The 12,927-nt window shown below is 36.1% G+C and overlaps 1 protein-coding gene across 9 annotated transcripts in view; it reads right to left on the minus strand.

The window, feature by feature from the left end:
- The window catches only part of LOC106875945 (collagen alpha-1(I) chain), a 286,544-nt gene that overhangs the window by 261,752 nt on the left and 11,865 nt on the right, over positions 1–12,927 (minus strand). The window lies entirely within an intron of this gene.

A 12,927-nucleotide genomic window follows, 5' to 3' on the forward strand; every position in this document is an offset into this window, starting at 1 on the left:
TGTGTGTGTGTGTGTGTGTGTGTGTGTGTGTGTGTTTGTTCCCCCACCATCGCTTGACAACCGATGTGGTGTGTTTACATCCCCGTAACTTAGTGGTTCGGCAAAGAGACCGATAGAATAAGTACTAGGCTTGCAAAGTATAAGTCCTGGGGTAGATTTGCTCGACTAAAGCCGGTACTCCAGCATGGCCTCAGTCAGATGACTGAAACAAATAAAAGAAAAAAGAATAAAAAAAGAATGTATGTTTAAAACTCGCACGATATCTGAACAACCACTACATGGAATTATGCAGCTTATATGTATGCTTAGATATATTCTTGTTTAAACACGCTAGTGCGAAATGCTACGGCATATATTTAGTTTTAAGTGTCATATTTGAACCAAAGATAGGACGATAAGGTTCAAAGTCTTGTTGACCTTGCAATTAAATATATGCATCACTGGCCTTAGTTCTTCTAGACCCAAAATCTCTAGAGTCAAGAGATCTCGAGAATGTAGGCCAAACGTAAGTCTGAAAGTGTACAAATAGTACAAATAGCAAATCTAGCAAGCGTGGAGAGGGGGGATGCAAAGAGAGAGAGAGAGAGAGAGAGAGAGAGAGAGAGAGAGAGAGAGAGAGAGAGAGAGAGAGAGAGAGAGAGAGAGAGAAAGAGAAAGAGAGAGAGAGAGGGGAATAGCATTTAAACGCTATCCGATTGAAATAAATCACCAAACTACAAGCAATGTGGGAAATTAGATATTTGTAAATGAACGAGTTAAGATGAACACAAAAAGCAACTCTCTAATTAGATTTCTCCTCTATTTTCTTCCTCTTTCTCTTCTTTCTATATCTTTTCCTTCGTTCACTCCTTTTCTCTCCCTGACTTTTGCTTTCTTAGAAAAAGCATTTTTACTTTGTTGTTGATAAAACTTCATTATATTTTATTACATATTAGTTTTACTAAGCTAAACATTATATAAACTTTTTTTTTCTTATCATAGATGTGCAATGGTAGTCTTCCGGGTCTAGTTGAATAAACTCTCTTGGAGTGTCTGTTTTCTTGCAGACGCAGATTGACACTTCGTTAATTTCCTTTTCAACGGCTTAAATTCTGTTGACAAAGCAAAATTATTCACCATCCATTTTATATCACGAAAATTCCAGTCCGGTCAATTTTGATGGAGAATTTATGCAATAAAGGAAGAGAGAAAAAAAACTGATATTCATAATAAGTTGGTTTTAAGTCGTTAAGAATAACATCAGATTTAGTTTAGTGTTGAAATGTTCTTGAATATAAAAAAAAACAAAAAACAATACGATCGTACGAGCAAAGAAAAGGCAAAATTCTTGGGAATAAATCAAATTAAGCTTAGAATGACGTGTTTTCTCTTGAGTCAACAAGTTCAAACAAATAAGCGACTACATTGAATGAAATATTGAAGCGACTATATTGAATGAAACTACTTTACAAACCAGAATTAGCGGAATATCGGGATGATATTTAGAAGTTAGGGCAATACATCACCCCCATAATTGTCTGGTAGTCTAATAATCTATCAACTCGACAATCTACATATTATATTTGATGGGTTCTTTCCTAATACTTAAAATATATTTTACAATAGGAAGAGCTCGATAATACTCTGGCGTTATTATTGCAATATTGACGGCAAAGCGGCGAGCTAGAAGAATTGTTAGCATGCCAGACAAAATGCATAGCGGCATTTCGTCCATCATTACGTCCTGAGTTCAAATTCCACCAATGTCGAATTTGCCTTTCATCCTTTCGTGGTCGATGAAATAAGTGGCGGCAGTCAATCCCTTTTCCTTAAAACTGCTGGTAGGTGCCAAAATTTGACATCATTATTATATTTCAGGCAAGGCAGCGAACTGGCAGAATCGTTAGCACGCCAGACAAAATCCGTAGCGGCATTTCTTTCAAATTTTGCCAAGGTTGACTTCGCCTTTTATCCTATCAGGGTCGGTTAAATAAGTACCAGTTGAGCACTGGGGTAGATGCAATCGACTTGCTCCCTCCCACCCAAAATTTCAGGCTTTGTAGAAAGAATTATGTCTATCTCTCTAAATTGTTCAGATATCATACTATCTTCTTTCAGATATCATATCTTTCCCATGGACAACTCCGTTACTCTAATGGAGAAGGGAAGGACCCATATTTATAAGAGAGTAAGACAATGCAGTTTAACGTTCGTTCTTTTCTTAAGAGTATTAATATATCATTTAGGAATAAAGATTGCATAGAGAAAGTGTCACATTTTAGTTTTGAAGCCGATCTTTCTTTTGTCATTAGATATTTGCATGTTAGAGAAAGTACATGTTCTGGCAGCTTCTCTCGTTCTCCTATATATGTGTGAGTGTTAACCAACTATGATCCTCTCTCATCACCATATTTTGTAAATGATTATTTTCTGTTCATCTGTCTCCATGTGCACGCGCGCGCACACACACATACACACACACACACACAAAACACACACAAAACACACACACACACACACACACACACACACACACACACACAAGCATACGCACATATTAGAGCTATATGTTTGTATGCGTAGCAATGAGTGTAGTCCAATTGTGGAAGCAAAGAAATCCTATATATGTTTAACTGTGAATGAATAACTTTTAAATTGTCGCTCATCAATAGAAAAATATTTATGATTTCATGTCATTTTTCCTCGTAGGAAATTATTTCTTACAAATTTCGACGGGTACACAAGTTTACCTCCCAAATTTGATGATCTTGGTGATATATTCAGTGGACTCTAAATCTTATTACTAAAGACCACGAAGTTGAGTCATTTACTTAGATAATGATAGATTTTGTATATCTATCACATTCAAAGAAACGTTAGAAAGCCAGTGACCCAATCAACTTTTACCGTTCCGTTTGACACTGCGAATCAAGTGCAATTACGTGTTGCTGTTAACACCCAGAACTATTAATAGAATATATATTTTAAACTTGAAATGACAGGAGACTTATACTTAATGATGGTGTCGCCATTTACGGTAGCAGCAGCCATACTTTTGAGATATTAATAACTTCATTTTAACACATTTAACGCAGTATCCTTCTTTGTAATATTCTAAACTGGTTTGAAAAGATATCACAAAATATAAGGAGGGTGATGAAAAAAAAAAATGAAAAACCAGCATAAGAAATGTGGATGATTTGAAAGCTATGAGATAGTTAGGTGAAAAATGTAAATGTTAATTTTGGGGGCTATAGAATAACGACATCAGTGCTTTTACTTATGTAAAAGATACGAGATATCTGAATCTTGTGTGAGACAAGACAATTATGGAAAACGCGAGAACACAGATATATGATATGATTAAGGATTTGCTTTTGGCAAAGAGCAGTCAATTAAATCGACATCAGTATTTGACTAGTATTACATTTTTATCGACTTCAGAGGGACGAAAGGCAAAGTCAAACTCAGCGTTAGACATAAAGACACAACGAGATGCATTTCGTTCTTAAAATGATGCATAAGACACGGAAGATATTAGAAAATGCTAAAGATGTGAAACACGAAGTTCTGATTTAGCTATTTTCTGACAAGGAAACAAGTGATAAAATGTATCCAGTAACACACAAATACACACAAGTACACGCGCATACGCTCACTCATACACATTCACAGACACTCTCCTATTCCCAGATGCTATGTGTGCATACATATATATGCATGCGTATACATATACATATGTGCATACGTAACTTATGAAGAAATGGTGGTTTAACTGTGAAACGGGCTTGAATGTTAGATTAATTAATCAATTAATTAACAAACCCTCCACCCCATTTCTAGCCTTTTCTTTCTTTTTCTTGCCTTTCTCTCTTTTTTCTAGCCTTCTCTCTCTTTTTTCTGGCCTTCTCTCTTTTTTTAGCTTCTCTCTCCCTCTCTCTTTCTAGCTTCTCCCTCTTCTTCTAGCCTTCTGACTCTTCTTCACGTCATTCTAACATCCTTCAAATGTACACCATTACTTTTGTAACCATAGTAACAGTTATAGCGTGTCTGCTTTTGATGTTGATATTGATGTTGATAATGACACTGCTGACGACGACGATGATGATGTTAATGGTGATTATGATGTTGATAACAACATCGACGCTAGCAAGCAACTTTCTGTTGATAAGAATAAAGATTAGCATCCTTAGCCCCTTGTTAAACATGTGCTGTCTGCGCCGTTTATCAAGCAACTGTTACTAACCAACCGTGGAGTCGAAGAAAAAAGAGTTTAGCTCCTAAAAAAAGATAAAGATAAATAAAACAGCACCATATAACGACTACAATAATCAAATATCGTCTGCCTTCCACCCTTTCACTTCCACAAACACTTCACCACCACTACTATTACGACTGTCTCCCTCGCAAGAAAAAAAAAGTCGGAAAGTAAAAAGCAATGACTAGATTAGACTAATTAGCGGGAAAATGCTACTGGCTGACAACTGAAGGGCAAAGCCACGAACAGTACGGTATTTCTGAAATACAGTGGCAGAATTTTCTTGCGGCCAGACAGATAATGTCTGGGCGTGTGTGTGCGCGCACACACACACACACGCACTCACATTCGTATGCACATGAATGTGCTGGCTCATTTTGCTCGGCAGCAGTTGTTGGTTGTTGCTGCTGCTGCTGCTGATTAAAAGTCTTAAAATAGTCGTAAAAAAAAAAAAGAAACGAAAACAGAAATAAGTACAGTGCATTTATCTGAGCGCAGTATCCAGATGGTATAAAAGTAAAGAAGTATTAAAGTACTAGCACCGGAAAGGTTCATTATGCATGATGCTAGAGACATTTCCCGACATTGCCACTATTCCTGTAACTCCCTGTATTGTTGATGACAGAACAGTATACCGATTGCTCAGGCACAAATAGATATATCAGAAAGGACATCACTGGTATTAAGGTTTGTTGCCGGTCGTTGAAAACCGGAAGCTGCAATATCACGTAAGTGTGACAATCAGGAATATGCCCGAAAATCACCGTTTAATTCTGACAAGGTATATTCTGTGACAGTGGGACCTTCATTTATGCAATCATGTCAGTGGTTTATTCTAATTCTGGTTCCATTCCAAATATCTATTAGCCATATTTAAATTTCGTAATCCGCATTACAACACGGGAGGGTATTCCACTAAAGTTACAGCAGTTTAGAAACTCTAACGGATAATTATATAAATTATCAATGTTAATTCTATATAAATTATCTTTATCATCTCAGGAATCAATGATTTTCTAAGTGACTGGTTCTCCATCAACTATCATGTTACTTTCACTTACCACAGCAATTAACAACAACATTGGTACACGAAAGTATCAGTCAGGCTAAGAAATTTGTAGAATCCAATGGGTTACTAAAAGCTTGATTTATTACTTCAAGTTTATTCGAGAGATATTTAACACTCCTTGAAAACCCAATCTTACGACTAAAAGAAATAACTCAACTTAGAATGAAGTCTACTTGTTCCCTTCTCCCACCAACATGGAGCGGAAAGTGACGCCAGTCACGGTTTTTCTCATCTTGTGGTTGCATAGTCAATTTCATTTCCGTCTCTCTCTCTCTTCCAAAATGACCGATGGGCCATAACAAAGATCACAACTAAGTTCTGTCTGCTGTCTTTAAAGTAGAAAGTGTTGTGTCGAAGACGGGTAGAAACATCATGATCTCGCCATTCATCAAAAGGCGAACCATTTTGCAAACAACCACGAGATATGTTGTCTACGAATATTTTGCATAGTTCAGCATTCAAGGTGTTTCATTCTAACTCATGAAATCACAGACCCAGATTAGACTTTCCTTTTGATATCAATTTTGCAGCTTGAATCTGGTGGCTGATGTGAGCACTATTCCAGACTTGTCGAAAGTCTTCTTTCCCGAGCCGAAGAGCCTACACTAACCAATTTCTCTACAGGTGTTGTTCATCATGGGTATCGGTATTTAGTCTTGGTGCCAGCGGTAGCAATTCATTCATTCATTCATTCATTCATTCATTAACATACATACATACATATCTATATGAATATACGAGTGTATATACTTATGTTTGTATACGTATATATACAAATGTGAGTGCATATATATATATATATATATATAGATATGTATCTATATATCTATATATATATATATATATATAGAAAAAAAAAATATATATATATATATATGCCTATATGAATATATATATATATATGTATATATATATTTACACATACATATATGTATACGTACACATATAAAGAGGAAGCGATAGATAAATCATGATATACTTGTTAATCTACATTATCTGACCGAAGATTAACGTATATGATAAGGTGTGAAAGAAAATTACCTTGATTAAAAAGTGTAAGAGAGAGAGAGGGGGTGGTGGAGAGCGATGCACAAGCAACGGGATAAAAATGTGAGATAGCATAGTAAATCATGTGAAACATAACCCGGTTCAATTATGATGTCAAATGATTCAAACTTCAAGATACCCGTGTCGGTCGGTAAAATATACAGTGACAAAAGCATCGCCATGTGATGGAAAAGAGTCCAGCTGTTGTACACATAGCTAGATTACTCTATTGCTGCAAATACTGTTCACTTGATTCGAAACCTTGCTAAGCATATGAACATTTAGCAAAGCTCACATACAAGTATTCATAGGTCTTTTCTTTCTTTCTTTCTTTCTTTCTGTCTCGTTTTTCGACTCCCATCTCTCTCACTCCCCACTCCTGTATAGATGACACCCCACCTTTACTTTTTCATATTCTGTGAACAGGTGCCACATCTCGAAGACATATTTGAAGACGAACCTTTAGCAAACACAAAATGTTAAGACCTATAAAACATCCTGTAGTGAAGTCGGAGTGCAAACTAATCTCATTGAACAGCACTAAGACAGAAATGCTGCATATATCCAGAAAGAAAAAAAAGCTCTTCTTTTGAAGACCAACATATATCTCTAATGGTCCCACCAACATACAAGAATTTCAGCCAGTTCGGATATGCGGCAAGAAGGATTACACTGTATATGTGATTAGTGAAGGATAAGAAGTTCTACAGAAAAGTATCTACAGAAGTCAGGCTTGATAATTAATATATTTAGAATGTTTTTGTTTGTGGAATGTTGTTAAATGCTAACTGCATGCATAAATACTCTCGTATATACGTTTCTGTGCACGTAGGTACATTTGAGTACATTCCCACATAGTCGTCCATTCATATATAAGAGCGTGAGAGTGTGTACGCGTGTATATGTGTACAAGTAAGTTTGTGCATATAATTGGTTGTAGTCGTAACGTGTCGGTACACAGAATATGAAAACATTCAGAAAGGGTAGGGGTGAAAACCAAAAAAACGAAAAACAAGTACCTCCTGGAGAAATAACACAACCACAGCGTTTTCTGTTATCATATCTTATCAACCAACCAAAGAAAAGCAGAACTAAATTTAGTTGTTAAAAACATTGCTGGCAATGTGAAGAGAGTGTTGGAGATGTGTGTACAGTGGATCGAGAAGAAACGAAGACAAGAGTGTGAGGAAGGAGAATTATGCTGAACATTAGATCGCATATTGATGATTACCCTGTCGTTTCAATGTCGAGCAAGAGTAAGATGCGGGAGTGTAGTAATATGTAGCTAACAGAATTCTTTAAACAAAACTTATGTTATTCTAAAAATCCATCCAGCAAACTGCTACAAAAAAATTGCTGAGTTAGAACTAAATGCCAGCAGCGCCGTATTTTCTGAAATAATAATAATAAAAATAATGTTTACTAACACTGGCACGAGGCGATTAATTTTGAGGGAGAAATGTAGTTGATTTAATTGGTTCCTGGATATAACGAGTACGACTCCGAAAGGCAGTCTTAAGGATTTAGCCGCAAGTATACCATGTGGTTAAGATGTTCGCTTCGCAACCAGGTGTCTTAGAGTCTAGTCTCAGAGCGTGGCAACTTCGGTCAATGTCTTGTACTTTAGCTCCGGGCTTACTAATGCCTCGTGAGCGAATATGGTAGATGGTAACTCTGTGTGTGTGTGTGTGTGTGTGTGTGTGTGTGTGTGTGTGTGTGTGTGTGTGTGTTTGTGTGTGTGTGTGTTTGTGTGTGTGTGTGTGTTTGTGTGTGTGTGTGTGTTTGTGTGTGTGTGTGCGTGTGCGCGCCTTTGTATTTGTCCCCCTCACCGCTTGACAATCGGTGTTGGTTTGTTTACATCCCCATATCTTAGTGGTTCAGCAAATGAGCCCGATAGTATAAGTACCAGACTTAAAATAAGTAATGGGTCATTTTGTTCATCTAAACCTACAAGGCAGTATTCCAACATGACTGCAGTGCAAAGACTGAAATTAATAAGCATATGAGTATGAAATCGTAAAATTTGCAGGGCTTGTTGTCGATTAGATCGACACTTGTATATGAGAATGTAAGGCGAATTTGACCTGATGAGTTTGGTTTTCATCTCTGAACGTAAAGCACTGTACCTTTATACCGCAAAGTATATCTGTTCACCGTTCTATGGTGTCTGAGTGACTGCTAGCCACCACAGAATGATGAATGACATGGGATGGACAGAATCGTTAGAGCTTTGATATTTAGTTGCAGTTCTACATGTTCTGAGTTGGAATCCTATGGAAATGAAAATTGTCGCTCAACCGCCTAAAGTCGATAAAATAAAACTATCAGTCAAATACTGGTGAAAGGTGGTGGGGTCAACTTAATCGATTGTAACTTGCTTTAAGATTCTCGGCCGCGTTTCTATACTAGAAGAAATTTATATGACTGACGACGACGACGACGACGACGATGATGATGATGATGATGATAATGGTGGTGGTGGTGGTGACGACAACGACGATGATGAAGGCAATGATGATGGTCGTTAGTTATGCTTCTTTTATGAAAACACCGTAGAGTCAGAAGTAAATTTCCTGAAAGCCAAAACATTTGTGTAGCAGTTTCGATTTTCGATTCACTAAACGTACTTAACTAAACGATTGAGAAATGTCTCTCATTTTTCTTTCTCACTTCAATATGAAGCGTGGTGATTGTGTATGAAATAGTAATTGCTTTTGCTATTGTATCTATTGTTGTTCTTGCTTGCTGCAATCGCCAAGATACGATTTCCCTGGGAAAAACAATGTCACGTCCTCGTATTTCCTTTTCTTTATAAAACACACGTTTTGTACCCGTATAAAAATAGTTTTTATTCACATTATTCTCCTTTTATACACACTATATTATTGTTTTGTTGTGTGTTGCTTTGTTGTTGTCGTATTTTCCGTCATTGTCTTTGTTGTCTTTTATGACGTCCTTGTCAGACGCTTGACACCATTAGAAATTGTGCACAAAGTCACGTGAGCCTAAACTTCTCGGGGCTTCCGATGTGAAACGAAGCTAAGCGACAACTTGATATATGAAAATAAACAAATAGATAAAATGACAAAAAATCTAGAAATAAAAAATGAAACTAAATGAGAGAGTATATTTACGAATTCCGCTTGAGTGCCAGTTAGAAATTCGACCATACATACACAAACACACTCAAATATATATATATATATATATATGCATAAACACACGCGCAACCACTTACATATATCAAGTGATGCTAATAAGTATACTCACTGAAAATAAATTCTAGAGGGAAAAAAAATCCAATGTCAGACCTAGTGTTGTCACAGCAACTTTAATTCATATGACAAACAACATGGAAATTATTTAGAAAAAATCTTGTAAAAATATCTCACATAATTATGTTCTAGATTTGTTTCAGACGAAATTTTACAACCGCTTCCGAATTAAGCTTGAATCTTTACAATTAGGTACTTCCTTTGCTGAGACCACTGAAAAAATTGACGTCTTCATACGATAAATCAGTCTTGTGTACATATGACAGCATTTGAATTCAATCATTCAAGACAAATCAGAAGGCAGAAATTTTACGACGTTCCTATTCTTTAAGAAAGCAAACCATATCTCCTATATAGTCCCTTTAGAAAACTAGGTCGACTTACACTAACACTGAGTTGTAGCATTGGTGGAAATTAAATCGCCCACTCTGGCCAGGTACCGCGTGTCTCACAAGAATCTTAGCTAAGTTGATCGCCAACAGACATAGTACTGGATTGAAAATTTCATGTTAAATCTTCTCATTACAGAGGGCACGGTGTTTTATTGGCGTAACCCCAAGTTTTTCAGTTATGCTTCCCCACGTCTTTCTGAAAAGCAACAACTTGCAGTGACTCCCTACAACACATTCCTGCGTAAATGATACCACCCTCGAGAGTCCCCCATAACTTCTTTTGCACACATACGTCTTCTGATGCTAATTCTTCATCGATTTCACCAACAGAACATCCTTTAAAGGAGACGTGATATTGTTTTCTCTATATACACCAATGCAATTGTCTTGTACCCCATCAATTTTACACATGTACAGCATATGAAAATACAAAGTAGCTATAAATCTCTATTGATTTCTTGCGTTTGTTTACCTAAACTACTTCGTAAAAATTAACGTTCTACTTTGAGACCAGAAAACGCATAAAAAGTTATAATAAAATCCACATTGGAGTTCTATTCATTTGTAACGTCCGCTAATGTATCCGAAATAACATTATTTGCTTGATAATCACTAACAAATACAATAAAAAGCATACTGTTTATTCTATTCTGTCCGTTTCTGACAAAGCTATATCGGTCTCCAATCTTCTGAGTTAACTTTTAGCATTCGCTTTCCATCCTGGCTCACCTGACATGTTCGTTCTAACACTGCCGTTCAACTCCATTTGATTTCACTTCTTGTACGTCATACAAGGTATTCCTTCCCAGAGTGCAACAATCTGAGAATTCTTGCTCCGCTTATATTTCCTTTCTGCAGGTTTCGTTTTTTAGGGTACAGAAATAGATGTTAGAAATAAGTACTCCAGTGTGGATTTTTGTTGACCTTTCTAAAGCTTCTGCAATGGATTAGGTTTGAGGTATTTCTTGGCTTTAAAAGAAGCCTGATATTTGCGATTAAGTTTTGGCAGTGTGTTTAAGTTTCGGTAGTTGATTAGCATTAGAAATTATCAGAAATTTACTGCGACGTTGATGTGTTTATGTGTGTGTTATATCTCTGCAAAGACTTTATCCATCTTGGAAGTTTCCAAGGGTAAAGGGCACTTCCACACTCCACTACCCTTTTTGACTAACTTATAATTTATTTTACATATATGTGTGTGTGGGGAGGGGTATGTGAATGTTTGGGTGTATAGTGTTATAACGAAAATCATTTGCATTTGGATAAAGCACAAAATGACTTATTCACATGCAGATTACGTGAATTCTATTGACTGTACATTGAAAATTCAGCATTGTACAAGTGCTGGATGGCATAATAAAAAGACATTCCAATTTCAATCTAAAGTTTACTACAAAATGATAGGTTTACAAACAATCCACTACGTTTCACTAACGAGTCTGTTTTACCTCTATTAATCTGGAGTCAACCATTGGTATGACTGAAAACTCAGTTACCTTTTAATGGGATACATGAAATTCTTTTTATTTATAATGGTTCGTCGATAATACATGTCATTTAATGGTAATTTGTTTCATCTGACATAACCATGGAATGAAGTCTACCAATCAAATTTAGATACATACAACTACAAGTAAGCTATCTGTCTTTCCATTATTCTCTTTCACATACGCTTTATATAAATAAAAAAATAATTTAGTAATGCACATTATAAATATTTTTGGATGAGGTTTATGTAATGTAATGTGAAATATACTTTTTAATAAATATACCCTTTTCATCTCAATGTGAAATGCAAGACAGGTATATCTCATCGTAAACAGAAAAAGTAGTATCGATCTGCATTATTTCTAGTCTTCTTACGCCTTCATCAGGAAAAGAATAATGGCAGATGATTATCTGGTATTCTTTCATTTTATGATATAAAAATGAAAGTGGAAACATTAACAATATTCGGCAATTTCTATGTGTTGAATAGGCACCATTTTGTAAGTTTTTCCCCAAAAGATTTTGTGAAATTCCTATTATTTCATCAATGAAGAGTCTGTGCTTCATTCTCCAGTTTTTCAAACTTGTAATTCTTCAAGCTTGTAAGTCTTCAAGCGCACTAGACCCATTGATATTTTGCTATAATAATTTTCGTGAAATTTTGATTTCTTTTTTTGAAATCCACGCTTCAGACTACAGAGATTACGAAACAAAAAGGAAATGTTTTGTCAGAATTTGAATTTCTTAATACCGATTTGTTTCCAGTTATTTCCCTCCTTAATTTCGTAAACACAATATTGACGACTCTTCAGATATGTTGGCCGGATTCGCATAACCACTTTAGCGCTGGAAGTACATAGACACCAAGTGGACTCGGTGGTAGCAAAAAGGTGGAACGAAACTGAGTGTTAAATACTTTTGGTGGTGTTCGCAGAATTCATTCTTTCTTGTTTCAGCTTGTGATTAGTTCTTCAATCACTACCCAAATGATTTTCTCAATCAACCGAGTGTCCTCGTACCTCCTGCATCAAAGAGACTATACGCTTCCGGCTAGTATGCTTGAAGACTTGTCAGTATTGTATATTAGCTATAGTCCTCGAAAAAGCGACGGTAGCATCTTGACCAGTTATGTGCAATAACCAGTAATATATTATTTGACGACATATAAGTGTGTGTATGTGTGAATACATATATAAATTACACACATACACACACACATACTCATTTCAACCAGTCACCATAATTGACCGCTAAATCCACAAGTTTTTTTTAAATTCTGTCTGTTTATTTCCTCTGTTGAAGAGCGTAGGTTCGAAACATAAAAGACTTTCTCACCTTCCCGAGCGTCAAACTAATACACCTGCTTGTTGTTTATACACCTGTCTTCCTTTTTTGTTTTTCTGTAAATTTGAACTATAT

Source organism: Octopus bimaculoides, chromosome 2 (genome assembly GCF_001194135.2).
Source record: "Octopus bimaculoides isolate UCB-OBI-ISO-001 chromosome 2, ASM119413v2, whole genome shotgun sequence".
Classification (NCBI taxonomy): domain Eukaryota; kingdom Metazoa; phylum Mollusca; class Cephalopoda; order Octopoda; family Octopodidae; genus Octopus; species Octopus bimaculoides.